Genomic DNA, 19,794 nt, shown 5'->3' with positions numbered 1-19,794 from the left:
CGTGCGTGAAATAAATTGTAAGCCATGATATCAAAACCGATGATAATATTTCCATTCCAATGTATTGCGCAATTGTCGTCTAATTAAGGTACTAAAGTTGTGTTCCTTAGTAGAAAAGAGAGAAAATAATATTGTAATGACTAAATTGCATATACATTACACATAGGATTGTATTTAAAACAAACGGTGTTTTAAAACACTTTGTTTAGAACATGTTTTTAAACAGTGTTTTAAACAAAGGCCTTTAGAAAAATTGAGTTTTTTCAAGTTGTAAAGTTATGCCATAATTGTGTAAATACTTCCCAAAAACATGTTGTATGAGCCTGCGGACAATTACCACCCGATATAGCCGACGTATATCGGTATGGAATGGTTTGAACCCGCAAAATAGTCGGTTCAGCCGCAATAGTACAGATATTTCGTCAAAGGAGCTATATTTATTCTATATTTTCAATTGTCAATGTCAATCCATTATGACGTCACAATCGAATATTCTTGGCGTCCTGGCTTTAAAAAAATGTTTTAAACAAGGGTCTTGTTTTAAACATGTTTGTTTTGAATCGAATACTGTTTTAAATGCAACCCTAATTATTCACATGTATTTCTCCATTCACACAAGTATAGGCTATATTCCTAATGGTTTCTGTCAATAGCGCCCACGACCTGCCATCACTACAAAGTCCACACATCACTGATACTATTTAATAGCCACAGCAAGTGCAATGAATAATTCACTAATGCGAAAGCTATGTCCGATATCATACGTAGTACAGATATCATATGTCTTCCTAAGAGGATTTCTAATTTTTTTACGAGATGTAAGATGTTTCTATCCCCGCTTTACTTAAAATTACCACGTTTTAATGTCTGCTTATGTTCCTTGTCATAAGTGTCCTCTTTCTCTTTTCTCGGATTTCAAAATGTGATAACCCCAGACATCATATCGTAATCCGTGTTTGTTAATGTTATTCCTATTGAGACTTCTGGAAAAATGATAATAGCAAGCTTGTTCGTCGATGATAGCTTCCTCATATAATCAATCACATTAATCAAATACGTCTCGACCTGACAACATCCTTCAAACGAATCTCAACTTCAAGCAAACTAACTTAATATTTTGGGAATATATTCGCAGAAGACCAGTAAATTTACCTCATTTTATTCATTAATAATACTTCTGAACCATCACGATCAATCGGGGTAACATAAAATTATGTATTCCATCGTAGTGCTAAAACGATACGTGGTACTGTGATACATATTTCCTTGTTTCGCTTTGGTATGTGAACTGTGCAGTGCAGCTATACCTAGAAACCAACACTATCATCGCACGAGAAACTTTACCGTCAGTGGTGATTAATGTTTAGTTGCCTGGGAAGCTCTATAGAAGTATATGAGTCAAAATGTCTTATCCTCATGCAATCACATCACTACCACGCCGTTACCGTCGCAGTCCGTATCGAAGCATCGCTAGCCGTCGTATTAGTGGTTCACAGTGACATTTCATGCTTGGTATTTAGCTTTATGCTTCTTTGAAACACGCCATCGTACAAATATAGGACTGCAGTGTAACTGGAGGGTTAAATATTATCCAGAGTGACCCTACTGCAAACGTACTCAAACTTTTTTAGACGCGCCAGCCGTACGCCATTCCATCTTGACACTTCTCCACGGGACAGACCATTTTCTCTTCGGGTCGCAATCGAAAGCTGCCGCTGTACTGATTACGAAAATATAAATTTTATTCCGCTCATGGCCCTGTGACCTCCACAATAAGCCTTTAATTTTTCATTGTTATGGGTATTAACAATGTGACGCAGCAGCATTGTTGATTGTTTTTAGCCTTTAGCAAAATGGAAAGTATGACGTCATGGCCGATAACACTGGTCGACATTTTTCAACTTTTTTTTTTGCTTTTTTAGCACGATTAATTAAGTTTACCTAATTTGACCATGCTGATTCCGAATTTGCCATCAGAATTCACTCATCACGTCACAATTTTTCGCTAAAATCGAATGAAAATTTTACTTAAATACGGCTGCATTAAGGGCGCTTATACCCGTTTAGGTTAGTATATGACACGAAACACTTGCTACAAAGCTCTCAGCTTACTTTATTGGATTTGAGGTCTGATTATCTTGAACTAAAACCCGTCAGATAATCAGGATCCTTAGTATTCCCAAGAAATTTAGATGCAACTTCAATGAAAGAGAGTCAGGTACTTTTTTTCCAAATCCGCCTTCCTAATAGGAAATAGGGGGTTTTGGTGAGTGTTCTGATTTGAGGTACAGCAAATACACCGTCTATTGTATTAACTCAAGTGAAGAAACCTTTCATGAATGTATTTAGAACGTGCGCTCTCGTTGATCAGAGCCTTTAGAAACTTTTTCATGAGATACATTTTAATATATAACGGTGGACATACAACACTAGATCTGTCGATAAGAGAAGGCTCTGAAACATTTTAAAGCCTGGTGTAAAACACTCGCTCATCGGCCTTTTACGTTAACTTCAATGATTTCTACTGTCCCATTCACACATAAAACAAGCATACCTTGTAGTCCTAGACCGTTGAACCAGTACCATATATATGAGTTCAAAATCAACGGCAACTTTACACGTTTGAGTAGTTTGAGTATTATATTCCAAATTTGAAATCGAAAGTTTCATATTCTCGCAAGACCCCTATATGCCAGTTGTACCAGCTACAAGGATAAAAGCACAGTGATTTATATTGTACGACGAAACAGCTTTTAGGCTTGATGCATAAATAAAGAGGCTCAATTCACGGTTCCCTATAGACTAAAGAGGGTTTGCCGGCAAATAAGAGTGTGTATTCACTATCACGATGCATATACCAAGCAAAAGTGGTATCAGGGGCAAGTAGGCTACATGTTTGGCGTTCAATCTGGAACCCACAATCAGAGCAGATTCATTTGGCAAATTCCAATTTATGACACAGTTATTTAGTTCAGCTTGATTCAACTTTGTATAGCTGCTGATCACCATCACACACATGCTGAGAACATTCTTCAGACAAAGACTCGTCACCGAGAGAATCTTCTTCAAGTACTGGTAAAACTTTTGAAGGCAATGGAATGGTAACATCTGGCCCATGAGAAATCGGTTGTATTGTGCAAGTCAAATTGGATATTGAATTTTATGCTGATTTATGACAATAAATAAATAAAGAACATGAGCAAAAGTAACAATCTTTTCCATGTCCGTGTGGCTCTCTCCAAACAGTATTGGCACACCCAATGCTTAATATTTTTGTTTTCAAATGACTCAGAGCCTAAATGTCGCTTTATTATTCACTCATTGTGCTGTGCATGCCTCTACTTTACATCGCCTAGGCCCAGGTCTGATTTCAGTTTTCTGATGTCTGATTTCAAAGACTATACCCCAAGTCGTTTCGACGCCTTCCTATCTTTTCATTGTATCGCAGTCTTGTGATGTTTTGAAAGAAAGAAAATATTAATAAATTGATACTGATATCAAAAACTAGGCCAAGATAATGACTTTTTTACATACTTACAAAAAGTCATCTATTTGAAGACAAATAAGTTTCGCGACGTGCATATGAATGAAAATAATATTATTGATAATCATTCCAATTTAAATATCATTAAAAAAAGAATGATATTCGACCGCTGTCGCGTTATAATTGCATTTCGCTTATCGTAACTTACACTGCGTAAATAACCATAATGTAGTTTAAAAATCGTAGACCATGAGAATGTAGAAGTTACATGAAAATTTTTTATCAAATTCTTGAAATGAGAAACAATTTTCTGCGCTTTGGGAGGATGATCATCACGCAATATCTATTTGACAGAACCACCATTGTAATTCAAAAATATATAGCTTGTTTTGAGGCGACGTTACGATATGCAGGCCTACGAACACGCATTGTTGTTTCATGAAATCTGGTTATTTCTGATATAATGGACAGCGGACACCGTGATGTTGGCTAATGAAGCTAAAGAGTGCGACCCACAGATTGGCGGGGAAATAGACATTTGATTACCTGTCGCAAAATAATTGTAGTGATGTAATATTATATTTAAAGATATATCCCAATGCAACTGATTACAGTTTCCAAGGTGAACCCTCGTGTTTTTAAACTGCTTTCGTATTTTGTGAAAATTACGTTTTATTCTTTTCGTTCTTTAAACACACAGATGATGCACAATTTTGTGCACCAGTAATATATAGTACTGTATTTGATGTCTATTTAGATGTGAATTGTTGTAGATTCTTGTTTCTGTCACTCATCGATAAGATGTGGGTTCTGCGAAGGCTTTCAGATGGACGCAGTGACATAATTTTCATACAGCATGTCGTCTGAACATGAAGGGTTGTAATCAATGGACCCAGATTTTTAAATTAATATGGTCCACTTACCGATAGTGCTGTATATTGGCGCTTCCTGCTTAATCGGGGTAGCGTTGGTATTTTTCCGCCTAAAATAATGGATTAAAAACTGAAAATCATGTTGCTGTTAGTTGTCCCAATAATTTCATATCAAATTTAAATAATAGTTCTTCTCGTTGCTATCAGATCGCTAATCTTGTGAAGAATATTTTCAGACTTTATGATAGAATAAAGACGATCAAATTAGAATGGTTGTTTTGTGAAAAAATAGAAATACCTGCGTCGTAGAACTAGAAATAGAATCAGAAAAACTGCCAATAACAGAAATGACACTCCGCCAACTGCGCCACCAATTACCGCACCGCCAGTTGCTGCACCGCTAGTTACTGAACTATTTCCACCTAGAGAAGCAATGAATCAAAATTTAGTTGCATCGTGTTCTGGTAAATAGCAGTAAGATAAAGTAAGCACCGCTCAGAAAGCAGGCGTAATAGATATCTTGAGGATGTTCAAACCTCAGCTCAGGTTATGAGGTGACCACACGACCAATATGTTACCATTATTTAGGCTACAGGCTATCATCAATATTTTCATGTTTTCCATTATAAGTATAAGAATATTCGTATTTCCGTTCACCGCGTATATTTTATATCAACAAAGATCGTTATGATCGTTTGATGTTATGGGCTATGCAGAAGCACATTTATGATGATGAGTGACCGTACAATCGTAGCATACTGATGCTAAAATGCTTTCGTTTTGAAGTGTGAGACTAAAGTCGCGAATTGCCACGAAAATCGGATTTTGGCGCAGTCTAAAAGTTTAGGAACCAATACTCTATCTATAATATGACAATGATGCAGGAGTGCATATTGAGCTTTCACCTAATAAAACATTGCGAATATATCCCAATGCTATTGTGTAATAAATAAAAAGGCCGAAAATATTCTGGTTCATTTCAATATGAATATAATATTCAATTGATCATAAAATGACGTAAGTAGATTAATTTCAGCTGCCAGTTGGAGTAGACATAGCTTGAATTCGTCACCATTCGGAAGAGTAGTGCGTCTGTACACAGAATCTACTGGAAAACTACTCTTCAAAGCTATAGAAACTGCGTTGTTGAGCATCTCTCGTTTACACTCCTGGCATTGTTTGAATCATTCAGAGCATTCATGCCATTGCCCAGCAGACATGACACGTGGATGGGATGCGTAATGTCAAGAAACATACATACCTAAATTTGTAAAAGCCGAAGCAGTTATTGCTCCATAGCAGCATAACGAGACCTCATATATGATGTAGATGTCCGTCTTTAAAAGTACTTACCAGTAAGCCTTAAATTTGACTCAAGTTGAATTCGGTCATTTCCAGCTGCGTAAATAGCAACGCACGTGTATGTCGCTTTTTCCTCTAAAATGGCTTTATTAATGTGAAGAGTTGACAGTCCTGGGACCGATTCTTGATACACGCTGCCATTTGCAGTCTCGGTTACGTTAGTTGAGGAGACCATCCAATACACAGTCGGATAGGGTATTCCATTTGCGGAGCAAGTAATCTTATCAATCACTCCTGCTTCCTCCGTGGCATTTGCTGATGAAAGCGTGATTGTGCTCATAATTACTGGGCAAAGGTTTGTCTGTATCACTTTCAGATCGTACACGAGAACTAATTTAATTGTATTACATTTCTCACAAATATAAGACCTTCCTGCTGCTATCGATACGTCTACCCAGCCAACAGGCGTTGCAGCGATGCTCCGCTCCATTGCCGTAGTTGGATGTCCAGTAGCCCTGCAAGAACAACCGGAGATAATTGTTGTCTAGTATGGTTATTAAACGGGCTGGGATGGGACAGAGGGGTCGCGAAAATGTTGGAGCGAAGCCGCCTTGAAGTAATGTTACGTTCTTAAATCCGGAAGGAGTTTGATAGTTCTGACAGTTAGACATGTTCAATAACGATAATAGTCATTAGTATGGCTATTTTTTACCTAAACACGCCAGATTTTGACCTAAAAATAAATATTTAGTCATTTTTTATCTTAAAAAAACTTGAATTTGAATTAATTTCGCTCTCGTGTATGCAAATTGGGTGTTTTCGCGCATAATGTTAGAATTGTACTACTTACCTTGGTTTCTGGTTGGAAATCTCTCTTTATACGAAGTAGTTCGTTCTGAAAAAACTTTTTCGACAAAAAACAGACAAATATTTTCATCAAAAAACTTTATTTTCACGAAATATGAACCTATGGAGTAGGGTGGAGTGAAAAATGAAAATTTTTGAATTTCAAAAAAGGGTCTTGATATGTGGTGCCAAATAGTAAACAAATAAATTATATCATAATTTTGGGTTCGTACACCCTCTAGTGGTCGTGCAATTTCACCGAACGAGCCAAAAACAGCTAATTTCGCCATATCTTGATCATCACTTACACTAGAAAGTCAGTTTTGGGCTTAAAAGATGCAGAAGCAACATGTTTCTATCTCACTTCCATAGAACTTACTCTTAAAAATGAACAGGAAAAAAGTTACAAGCAAATTTCTGATTTTATAGGTAAAATTAAGCACTGAAGCAGTGGGTAGGATGTCAAAAGCGTGTAGTGATTAATCTTATGACTGAGCAACATACCCTATCAATTAGAGCTACTTTTCAAAACTTTCTTAAACAAATGAAACCCCCTCCAAGCATACATAGGGCCCGGGCATCGAATAGAGACTGCGGCTTCACGATATCGGTAAGTTTATTACGACGGCCCTCGTGAGATTTCTTACCAAAATGCTGTAGTAGGGTTTGTATCATATTTGTCACAAAGCTCCTGAATGAAAGCGCAAAAATTGAAAATACACATTCAAAACACAAACCTCAATTCTATACTGGAAACAGAAAATTTTTGTAGCAGTATCACATGAGTATCAGTGTGCACTAACAATAAAGTAATGTTTAGTATTGAAAGATTTCATCTGCTTTCAAGACTTCAGTTTTTGTCTGATGAGGCCATCTCTACGTTTAAATCCTGAAACATTGAGCAGATGCTTATGTCACCACTGTCACACGTCTTTCCACTGCCTGGTTGTGGCAAGGATAACTGAGCCTTAATGGTGATGATCATAGGTTTCCCAGCTCGTGATCAGACAAGGTCTTGATTGCGATGCAGGCGGCTGTTCAATATTTTTGAGGTTTAAGTTGACAATTTGGTGGAAAGATTAAGCCTTGATTTTGATAACTGGAATTCGGAAAAATCTGATGCTGGTGTCAATGTTGCTGCTTTAGGGTTTGGTTTCATTTATATATGCTCCTTCAAAGTCGTCAATGGGGCTGTTCCACTTCATTTTGAACACGCGGTGGCGACAAAGGCAACTCGACCCAAATCTGTTTTGTTGCTATATACTTTACAATGGGACTGGACTAAACATGGACCTAACTTCGTCTCTGGACGTACAACGAGGATGGTGAAAGTATCCATATCAACTTAAATCAACCATATGGATATCAAAGAGCTGTTAGCCGACGAAAATGATGCTATTTCTTGGCGTCTTGTCCTCGTGCTGGAAGTGCTGAAATTATGATTCAATCCTTATCACCAACTACGATGGTTCTATCATTATTATTTTCGACATTTAGCGACCAAAACTACACCAGATTGGACTGGATTCAACACAAACCCTTTCTAGATATATTATGACCTTAACCAAATAGCTGTCTGGTTGAAAGACTTCATGTCATTCCAATACCTTCCTATTCTGTAATCTCATCACTATCTGTTGGTGTTCTTAAATGATAAAATACCACTAATACCGACTAGATCTCATCCTCTGTGATAATTGACAATTATAAACGATGTACCAGTTGTGTTGTTGCAGTTATTTTGTTGAATAAAATAGAACAGATATCAACTGAAGTCGCAAAGCATATATAGTCTATAAAGCAGAGGTTCTCGAATATTTTTTGCCCGACCCGAAAATAAATTGTATGGTAAGCACATGAACATTGGATTATAACATTCTAAGCAGCGTATTTATGCATACTCATTATTACACAATGACATAATTCTTAAGAAGAAGGAATGTCAAACAGCTATTTGAGAAACCCATGTATGGGACTGCTTTAAGACAAAAAGCAAAATACTATGGTGTAAACCCAATTTATACAAATAGCACCACCATATCCAAGAATTGTAAAACACAAGAATGAGCTGGTGAGCCTTATGGTCATTTTTGATCATTCAGATTGTACTTGGAAATCTTTAAGGTTGTAGCAAAGTTAGTTGTGCTACTAACATAATATGTATCAGATAATAACAGTCCATGTAGTGAGAAACCGACAATAGTTCTGATTTGTTGGAGTCAATTGAGATAGTTGTCTTACAACTGAGCCTAATTCCAAAGTCTTTCAGTTGGAAGTACAAAAATGACGCCATGCTTTCAATATCCAACAGTGATAAGTGTTCAGGATTTATAATTGGAATGATGGTTACCTTTCACTATCAACTATAGAGTATGCTTCTTTCAATAATGGGTGAATCACTATATATTCAGCTATCCCATTTTCCAAATTGTTCAATTGTCAGAACAAGATGCCGTGACTGATGACTCGTACGGTCTATTCTTTTGCAACAGCTTTTGACACTGACGTCTCTTCTGCAACCTCTTTCATTGAAAACAGAACAGATGAGGCTGCTGAAGTTTCATCAGCTTCATTGTAATCCAAACGCATGATTTTTTAGGACCTCACAGCAGCAAATGTACAATGTACATTGTACATAACATAATTTTCCATAACACACAGCACTCATGGGGGAACTGATTTATTGCAGGGGAAGCAGGATGAATCATGTTGGTGAAATGATTATGCAGACAACTTTTCCAGGAGAGGACCAGGCATCCATACCTCCTCTTCGTAAACGGAACCCATCCTCCCAATAATTTTCTGTTTCTAATTGATGCATCTTCTGAGATCAAATGACCGTCATCCTTACACAATAAGGCATATAACACTCGCCATATCATACGACTCTCGGAAAATTAACAGCAATGTACCGGTAAGCTGCCATCTGCCAGGGTGCCAATGTCCATCACGAGGACAAGACGCCAAAAAATAGCGTTATTTTCGTCAGCTAACAGCTCTTTGATATCCATATGGATGATTTATATTGATATGGATACTTTCACCATCCTCGTTGTACGCCAAGAGACGAAATTCGGTCCATGTTGAGTCCATTCCAGAGATGCCACTGGGATATTTCGGAAAAACCCAGATGTGGGCGCTAAATAAACCCAGAAAAACCCAGATTCGATATTTCACTTAAATTGCTATTTGATGGCTGTAAAACTGGAAACTGACAGTCATTATTACCGTCATACAGTAATAGAAGTAAGTTTCAGCCCTTGATAATGAAATTACAACAGTTCATACTATACATTTCGCCCGATTAACTAAACAAATCCCACAAAAATATGCTGTTTTTGTCTTAACGCATTGCTATGAAACAATTGGTGCGCGGCGTCAATGATCAACAATGTATTATATCACCACGCCACGAATGTTCATAACAATGCCATTCCTCATCGCTGAGGATGATTTTCAATACTTCCATGCAGTGACCTGGCCAGTGTAAAGTAACTTAAGATTTATAACTCCCGGGATAATGTCACACTGTCACAAGCATGTTTAGTCGAAAAAAACTGCCAAACCATGAAATTCAGGGTATATTTGAATGTGCTGATACCCAACTCCTCAAACCAACTCAATTGCTGAAGGTGTGCGACCGTCTCTCTCAGAGTGTCACTGTTGGAAGTTAATATACTCAGATCCCCACGTGCATAATATAAGGCTGTCATGTTACCTATTGATACATGACAAATCCATTGGAATGATACTAGCATTCGATTCTTAAATCGTTTTAAATAGTAAGACAGCGGTTCCAATGTGTTCCAATATAGAACGTCGTATGACCTTCTGCGACTTGGAAGACCTTCAACGAAGCTCCATCGCATCACGCCGATGCCTCTCATTTTGCTAGTGAGACAGTGTCTCAAGACTTGTTACGCCGTTACAATGACAACGAAATCTATCGACAATGGCGCAGGGATATCTATAGAATTTTACAGTTCTATATATCCCTGCTATGGCGAACTGAAAGAGGTCTATTTCACGACATAATGATCTTACTAATCTAATATTTAATTTTTGAGCTTAAAATTGACCCGGAGAATATAATGTTGAAAAAAACCCAGATTTCAAGGACAAAAGGAGTGGCATCTCTGGTCCATTCCCATAGTAAAGCATATAACAACAAAACAGATTTGGGTCGAGTTACCTTTGTCGCCACCACGTGTTCAAAATGAAGTGGAACAGCCCCATTGGAACAAGATCTGCAATATTTAGAGGCTGGGCCCGTCGTTCATTCAATATGGTTGACTCTCGCATCTCAAATTTCAAAGTACTATGTGGGACAGAGTCGTCCATCGAGAAATCTGAACTGTCTTGCTCAATTCTGCATGGAGGTCTATTTTCCATCATGGTTTGAAATAAAAATGCACAATTCCATTGTAGATGGTGCTAAAAATTTCCAAAATATAGTTTCCCGCGTCACAAAGCTGACTGATACCCGAATTCATTCCCTTGCACTATCTTTGCTACGAAGAAATGCTAATATTGAACATCCAGAAAATATTTTGCTGGGAATGCTTTGGTGACGAGGAGGGAAACGTCCGAAGATTTACAGTTAACAAGATTACAGCTATGCGCAGAACAACCACACCATACCAAATTCCAATTATGAGTTTGAAGGAAGATATATAAATGACACTAAACCTAAAAACAGCGACATTGAGCATCAGTTTCTTCCGAATTCCAGTTATCAACATCAAGGCTTAATCTTTCCACCAAATTGTCAACTTAAACCACAAAGATATTGAACAGCCGCCTGCAATCAAGACCTTGTCAGATGACGAGGTGGAAAACCTAAGTTCATCACCATTAAGGCTCAGTCATCCTTGCCACAACCAGGCAGTGGAAAGACATTAAAACGTGGTTACTGAAGCATCTACCCATGTTTCAGGATTTAAACGTAGAGATAGCCTCATCAGACAATGAAATCTTTCAATTCTAAGTATGATTTTAATGTTTGTGTACACTGATACTCATATGATAGGCCTACTGCTACAAAAATTTTCTGTTTCCAGTATAGAATTGATGTTTGTGTTTTGAATGTGTATTTTCGTGCTTTCATTCAGGAGCTTTGTGACAAATATGATACAAACCCTACGAAAGCATTTTGGTAAGAAATCTCATGAGGGCCGTTGTTATAAACCAGTGGTTCCCAACCTTTTTCCACCCACGTACCATTTTGAGGTTTTATGCAGTGCTCGCGTACCACCTATGTAATTTACGCGCGTTTCCACCATTTATGACGTCATACTCACGTACTCGATCCATGCGAAGTGTATTAACAAATTCTATTAAACTATAGGCCAGGGATGTCAAACATACGGCCCGTGGGCCGGATCCGGCCCGCATAGCAATTCTGAGTACATTGAAAAAAGATTATATTATCCATTACATCCACAGTAATAAACCAAATTACAACGTCCGCGTTGACAGTTAAATATCTTGTATTCGTCGCAACGCATACGCAGGGCTAACGCCAGATTATGACTAACGCAGGGGTGGCCAACCTTTTTGCCATTCACGGCCGCATTTCAACTACTCGTGTAGCCTACGGCCGCATTCCAGGGACTAGTCGTAATGAACGAGCTGGACGCAAATACCCAGGTTAAAGTGTCTATGTCCATTTCTGGTGAACTCCGGACTAATCTATTTAATGGTAGACTTACTATACGCACCAAAATCGCAAGTGGTCACTGGTAATGTTAAGGAAGAAAGCGCTCATAGTCGCGCAAAGCGCGAAAAAGATTCAGATTCACCAGTGAATTTCGTCATTGATATTAGTAGTTTTACATATTACCATCAAACATTTATCCTTTCTCATCCCGTGTGATCAGATTCACTGGTATAGAGTTGACGTAGGGGTGTTTTCGAAAATTTAACGCAAGTTATAAATTATGATGCATCTTCGGGTGGGCCAATTGGTATTAGTCACTTTGTAGCATGCTGTTATTTCTTGACCTCCCATCAGGATTGTTAGTATAGTGAGGAGCACACGATTCCGAGCTGATATTTCCTTGTGAGGCGCATCATTTTCACTGATGTTCGCCTCTGTATTGTGGGGCTCTGATTGCAAAGGGTGCTACTATATTGAAATCGAAAAATGTAGTTGAATTGAATCGCGCACAGCGCAAAGAAAATTTCAAGATTAATTAAAATCTTTCAAGAAATCGGGAGTCAACTCGTGAATTGGAATTGCATGTCGACGGCCGCCAACACATACTAATTGAATTGCGTGTCTATGGCCGCACAAATTCCCTCTTACGGTCGCAGGTTGGCCACCCCTGCACTAAAGCAAATGGAGCACTGAAATATGTCCACTTGTATCGCCGGTAGTGCCATTGTTTTAGCGGTTCTTAACTGTATTCAACCGAACAAACATCGTATTTTCGCCAATTTCATGGCTCGCAAATATTGGTGTTGCGACTCGCTAGAATGAAACCCCTACGATCCGTGCATTATCTATACATGATTGATAATAAAGTATTCCAGCGAGAAGCAATGGCACAAGGCAACATTTTGGATTCCGTTGACTGGTCCGGCCCGCGAGCGATTTCATGACTTCGATCCGGCCCGCGATGCAATTTGAGTTTGATACCCCTGAACTAGGCATTATCAGCCAGGGTTGATGGGATGTATGGAATTATTTTTTTTCACCACCAGTCACAAGAAGAACAACATAATAAAATAAAAACACACAACAAAAGTCAATTTATTTAATGCGATGGCTGCATTTGTTTATTTTCCACTAGCTTGTCGATGCGTGGCATACGCATGCGCGCATCGAAAGTCATGTATGGGCGCAACAAGTCGGTTTCGTTTCTTCGACTTGATAGTCATCAGGGATGAAAATCCTTGCTCGCATTCCCACGTATAAGGGAAAATTAGCAGCTGGTGAATAGCGTGAAACAACGGCTTCAAAAAACTCAAAATCAACCTCACCTGAACTAATAACTCCCTCGGTCGAAAAAAAAACAGAATCTACTCGCGTACCACCTGGAAGACCTTCACGTACCACTAGTGGTACGCGTACCACAGGTTGGGAACCACTGTTATAAACTTACCGATATCGTGACGCTGCACTACCAATGGACGCTGTTTTGAATACAGTTTTAGCAGTCTCTATTCGATGCCCGAGCCCTATTTATGCTTGGAGGGGCTATCATTTGTTTGAGCAAGTTTTGAAAAGTAGTTCTAATTGATAGGGTATGTTGCTCAGTCATAAGATCAATCACTACACGCTTTTGACATCCTACCCACTGCTTCAGTGCTTAGTTTTACCAATAAAATCAGAAATTTGCTTGTAACTTTTTTCCTGTTCATTTTTAAGAGTAAGTTCTATGGAAGTGAGATAGAAACATGTTGCTTCTGCATCTTTTAAGCCCAAAACTGACTTTCTAGTGTAAGTGATGATCAAGATATGGCGAAATTAGCTGTTTTTGGCTCGTTCGGTGAAATTGCACGACCACTAGAGGGTGTACAAACCCAAAATTATGATTGAATTTATTTGTTTACTATTTGGCACCACATATCAAGACCCTTTTTTGAAATTCAAAAATTTTCATTTTTCACTCCACCCTACTATGGAGAATTCCATTAGTTAGGCCTACATCACGCATTACAGTATAAAACATTAAAATTTGTTTTAGTACAATGACAGATACTTTCCTGCATTCTCGGGCAGAAACTGTCAGTCCTCACTGAGTAACTTGCCAAGAATGGAGAAGGAACGTTCAACAGTAGCAGTTGTTTGCTGCAACAATGAAACTGTGTGTACACTGTTGGTGAAACAGCGTGTTGCTTCATTCTGAAAATGTTTTCTACAACACAATTTTTCAGCTTGCGTTTTTTGATATAACAACCAATGCCCACGCAGTTTTGATTCAGTTAGGATATTGCGGTACTTTGAGCAGAACATCATATCAATCTATTTGTTTCATTTCACTATTTATGTTTCATATTGAGCGGACAATGGGCCGTTTACAACGGTAGACCTATAAAGTAGGCTAAAAGATGAAAAACGTCAAATGATGAGCTCAGCGACAATGCAAACCTCTGCGATCCAAAAGAAATGCAGGTGGCAAAAAATGTTGATTTTGTAAACAATTTCGACGATTTTTTGACCTAACGCCACAATTTTTACAACATTTCGACTTTTTTTTAGATTTAAAACAAAATCTCCATAGTCATTAGCCTACGTCATTGAGATTTTAAACGTCATTGAGATTTTAAACGTCATCACTGCGTCATGTGCCATCAATATGCAGATACACTGGTGCTTGATTTTGACTGATAACTTCAAAATAAGACCTATATCTATTTTAGCGGGTGTGTAAATACATGCGACGTTATGGCGAAGAAGTATTTCAATGTCACAATATGCCAATATGCCATAAGTCAAAGTGCCTTTAATTTTTGAATTCAGTGCAATGTTCCGTTAGCCTCTTTGGCGCTCGTATCCTTTGAGCTTTTATGAAGTTGTTTCATACGCTTAACAATAGACAACGGCCGACGGAATATAGTAATTGGTATTATGCCCAATGTATTTCAACATACGTGTTGGGGACCTACACTAAAAACAGTCTTGCAAGTTCAACAACATTTACCGCACACGAACAATCAGATATTCAACTTACGAATGGCTTTTCTGTTGCGGCTGTTCATCAATGACCATGATGAAGGTATATGCACTATTACAGCATAGGACAAAGCCGTTTCGATGTCGACTTCTAGGGCTTGGTGAAATTGAATATTTGATCCGGTTGAGGGGGAAGGAATTGCACTCACCATCCAACATAGGACGACTCCGAACCACTGTCCCACGTAACATCAGGGCTCGATGATGTACCTCCCAAGAGAAGCTGAGCGTGTGGATACCTTCGAATGTATACTCATTGTACTTAAATAATGATTGGCAATAAATTATCAAAACATTTAGTCCAGAGGTTCTCAACCGGTGTGCCGCGGTGTGCCATTTACGTCTCGCAAAGTGTGCCGCGATACATTTATTCGATTTTTTTTAAACTGTGCGTTCCAGTCCATAGCAAACGATCAATAATAAAAAAACGGGCTCGATGTGAAGTTTGTGCAGTAAATTTGACAAATCAAAATTGCTGTATCCCCTGCGATAAATAGCCCCCCGCAAATTCGCATTACCCGAAATAAAGACTGCCATTAAGGTCGTATTAAGTTTAGTACATTACGTTAATTGAACGCAGAGAGGAGCAGACATGGCAGCTCCTGTATGACAATACAGTTTTCAAATCCTTATCGTCTTCCTAATCACCGCCGAGAAAGTAATTCCTTTGGAAGTGATGTTCACATTTACAAATTCGAATCACAAACAATAGACGTCCACATTGTGATTTTTTTGGCAGCGTGTCGGCACTATACTGTTAAAATGTAGACTCGGAGCGCAACGTTATATTACCGGCGACGAATTTGGGAATTGATAGGTAAAGTTGATCTAATAACACCAGTTAAACCGGGTTATTATCCTGGTTTGTTGGAACTATATAATGGAACTAAAGGTGGCTTCCCCTACCAGTAGAACAATTGAGGTATTGCTATCGTCAGCGTGCTATACGATATGCGTGGAAATGCGCCTGCCATCCTTGTATACGCCTCTAGGCATCCGTATTCGTTTGTGGCGATTGTGCTTGGCCTGTTCGATGCGATGGTTAATTAGTACTTACATCGACAATGCGGTAGTGGGCAGGGTTTATTGTCAAGTAAATCTTCTGAAATATGGTGTATAAGCGCAGACCAAAGTTTCAACGAGATCGCAACAGGCTAGTTAGGTGGGCGCAGAGGAAGTAGCTGAAAATTCAAATCCTTTTCACGGAAGCGGAGAAAGTTATTCTTCAGCTTACACTGGAATTGTAAAATAATCTTGAGACCAAAGCTGTGGAAGAATTGAAAATGATTTCCGTGTCAAATGATACCATTCGTAGACGTATTTGTGACATGCCCTCAGATGTAAAAGACACCGTATATGAATACCGTAAATCCTACTTGAGTGATCCGAAAAGGTAAAAGTACTTCGTCAGAGACACCGCCTTTACGACAGCAAGTGCTGTTAAGTAAGCTGGTACTTCTCAGGTGCCGAAAGTCAAGATATGCTGAAAACCACTGTTCTAGTCTGTCGCGAACTATTTTTCATTTCCAAAGGGGCCGTGAGGTCAAAAAGGTTGAGAAACACTGATTAAGTCGATTCAGTTCCGCGAACATACTTCAGCATGGTCGAGGTGCATTGAACAAGTAAATACAACGAATAGTGTAAACTTTGTTAGAGGTTTTGTAAATTCCTCGCTGCTGTTAGGGCAACTAAAGTCAGTGGATTGAGTTATTATAAGACGAAAATCGCACTGTCGCACTGTGCAATCCGCATTATTTTGTTACATTTCGACAGGAAAGAGACATCGCAATTAGAAAACCTTCAATAGAGATGACTGCGAGACCAATTTTACCGATAGAATTGATTTACCGTGGAACGGAAAATAAAATCATCAACACTGTTTGAGTTAGCAACGTCACTATCCGTGGAGTGAAATATTGTAAAACTGGCATTCGTACTTATTTGTTGCGTGGTGGAGGGACATTCGATTTTGTAAATACGGCTTCATGAATTGAAATCTCTCAATATTCTACTTGACGATTGCACGGAAATGCGGTGTAGAAATAGGAAAATAACTGTAGATTTATATTTTCCTTGATTTTGTGCGGCAATACAGACTCATGATATTTTGCGGTAATAGAGACTCATTATATACATACATACAATCTGCAGGCTACATGTGTATATCGTGAGCGTATGATGTACAAAATCCGCTGGAGAAGTTACAGATATCTATTTGTAATGCTTTCTAACACCTTTGAGCTTGAGCTTGCAAGCCATTGTGTCATACATAACATTGAGATGCAGCTAATCCACCATAAAACTCTTTTTTATACAAATCAAAGAGTAGCCTACAGAACCATACTAGAATAGTTTTAGAGCATGTTTTTTCAATCACTTTATTACATTTTGCGCAACATTTGATAAAGGTAAAAGTAAAAATTTGCATGAAAAATAGAAAAAGTTGCAATATAAAATTCGTAAAACAGCTTAAAACATCATTCTACACCACACATATTTTGAGTATCTAGGAAGTTGCCGGAAGCCGAAAAAAAGTGGTAAAAGTTGCCAGAACTAGCCCTACTGCTCAGGTATTAGGTCTGACCCGGCCGAGCATTAAACTCACGACCTATATAGCGTCTTCATTCAATTTTCAGAATTGAGGGGCATATGCGTACAATATCATCCATACAATCAATCTTCTATTGCGGAAATATTATGGAATCAGCCCATCATCGACAAATAAAATAACGGAAAGCATGATAGTGATGATAATTTGTCTGGTCAGGACGTTTTTAAGGAATTCATCTCGTTTTACAAAAATTACTTTCTTTCGAAAAGCTTACTCAACGAATATCCAAAGAAAATTTCGTGGATTCATCATTTGATACCCACGTTAGTTTCCCAACTCAAGTCTGTAAGTGATGGTTGTAATGGGTCAACAATAATACAGTGGCTCTTTATACGAAAAAAACTCACAGTATGTTTTTGCGAATGAAGTCATCTGTTTCTTTGTCGTATATTTCGAGCAGCCTTTCTCCCGCGTTGGCACAGGCTTGTTTGGCTTCATGGAACTTCATTTTCTCCTGGCGATGCAGCGTAAATATGTGACCGTTACGATTCAGATGCATCGGCAATCCTGCAGGTTGTACATAGGAAAAAACATTTAGAGCGTGTAGCATGTTTATCTCGATTTTACTGAAATGAAAGGTGGAACTGTGAGACACTGCTTGGAAAAGGGCGAAATGCGGGTATGTTTGTCCACAATTAAACATTATTTTCGGTCGAGTATATGCAGATGTCTGGAAAATCAGTGCATAATTCGACTGCGCAAGGTTCATCTCAGGTTTATGTTGGACTTCTTTTTTTACTGCCACGAGTGCCCCCGGGACAGGGTGAGTGATGGTGAGTTGAACTCCAATGAATTTTGATCACAGAAATTTTGAATACCGGAATGTTCTGTCATTACAGTAGATAAGGTTAGCAGAGTAGAATCTGTCAAGGTTCGTTTGCGAAGACGAGCTTTCGATTCATCGACGTTCACAGCTTTCTAGACTGAAACCTTGCTATTTACAGCTACCATGGACCGAAAGCATTTAGCGGCTATTGATTATAATACTGATGATCTCAGCGGAATCGCAGGATTTTCAGTAAATTTTGGTAGATTTGGTAGTAGATAGAACCAATATAGGAATAGCGAAAAAAGTGTTTATCGGGGCATGACATCTATGAAGATTTCGGTCAGCCAGGGAAAGTCTCATTCAAATATACTTCCATGCTTCCATGCAGGGCTGCGCATAGGCTATTCATTAAAACATTATTATTAATATTATTACCGATATCACTCAGAGAATGGGGTAGGGTTCGTTCGACATTTCAGCCGCCCATCCCCGTGCGAAATATAAGTCACATGCTGTTGACATATTAGAAAGAAAAAAACTAATAAAGTAATATCCTACTTTTCTGGCATATAAATTTCCATTTTTCACTGCAACTTCGATCACTCCATGATCCATTGTGGTATATTAGTCCACAGTGTTCCGAGTTTTCTAAATTATTTGGCTCGTACTGCGCCCTGGTAAATATAAATTATTCGTATCAAGGTGATTCATCAGTTTCCTTTCTTTACGGTATATTCCACATCTGCAGCATCACTAGGTTGAGCCTTTTGTGACGCCAATCGAGGTCGACTCCAAAATGTCAGCTTGCGTATTGTAAGTTTCTTGGGCCCCCTAAAATCATCGATTTCAGACATACAGTGTCTTACAAAAGTTAATAAACGTGGATATTGCCCAAATACACCATCTCACTTAACATAATTAGGAATATCGCTCTATAGGGAAGGGGTCACCGAGACGCGGCCAGCCATCTCATATTTTGCGTCCTGCGACCTGATTTGAGATGTCGAAAGATATCTGAGTAAAGCATTTCGAAATACTGAAATTGTTTTCAGTTTAAACATATTATTGTTGTTGATTGATTTCAGATTCAATTTTTTTTCTTCAAATAAGCTAGTCTCATGTGGCCGACATCACTCTTCCTCACTAACTGATGCAGCTTCGGAGATGTGTGTATATTGTCTGGATATGCAATGGCCCACACACTGGCAAAATTGAAATTCTTTGAAAAGG

The 19,794-nt window shown here is 38.5% G+C and overlaps 1 protein-coding gene and 2 long non-coding RNA genes across 3 annotated transcripts in view; 2 read left to right on the top strand and 1 right to left on the bottom strand.

Moving 5' to 3' along the window:
* The window catches only part of LOC145452903 (receptor-type tyrosine-protein phosphatase alpha-like), an 85,383-nt gene extending 80,916 nt beyond the window's left edge, over positions 1–4,467 (bottom strand). Inside the window, exon 1 of the mRNA XM_080331037.1 lies at positions 4,408–4,467. The gene's annotated coding sequence lies outside the window, so the exon portion shown is untranslated. The remainder of the gene's footprint in view (positions 1–4,407) is intronic.
* Positions 1–19,794, top strand: part of LOC145452915 (uncharacterized) — a 212,329-nt gene that overhangs the window by 99,927 nt on the left and 92,608 nt on the right. The gene's annotated exons all lie outside the window — the stretch shown is intronic.
* On the top strand, positions 7,116–11,539 carry LOC145452650 (uncharacterized). The gene is made up of 2 exons (XR_013919463.1): positions 7,116–7,685; positions 10,735–11,539. It is a non-coding gene; the product is annotated as an uncharacterized LOC145452650 (long non-coding RNA).

This window comes from Botryllus schlosseri, chromosome 12 (assembly GCF_051294905.1).
Source record: "Botryllus schlosseri isolate E-star chromosome 12, Bs_hap1, whole genome shotgun sequence".
NCBI lineage: Eukaryota > Metazoa > Chordata > Ascidiacea > Stolidobranchia > Styelidae > Botryllus > Botryllus schlosseri.
This window is presented reverse-complemented; position numbering and strand designations above follow the sequence as displayed.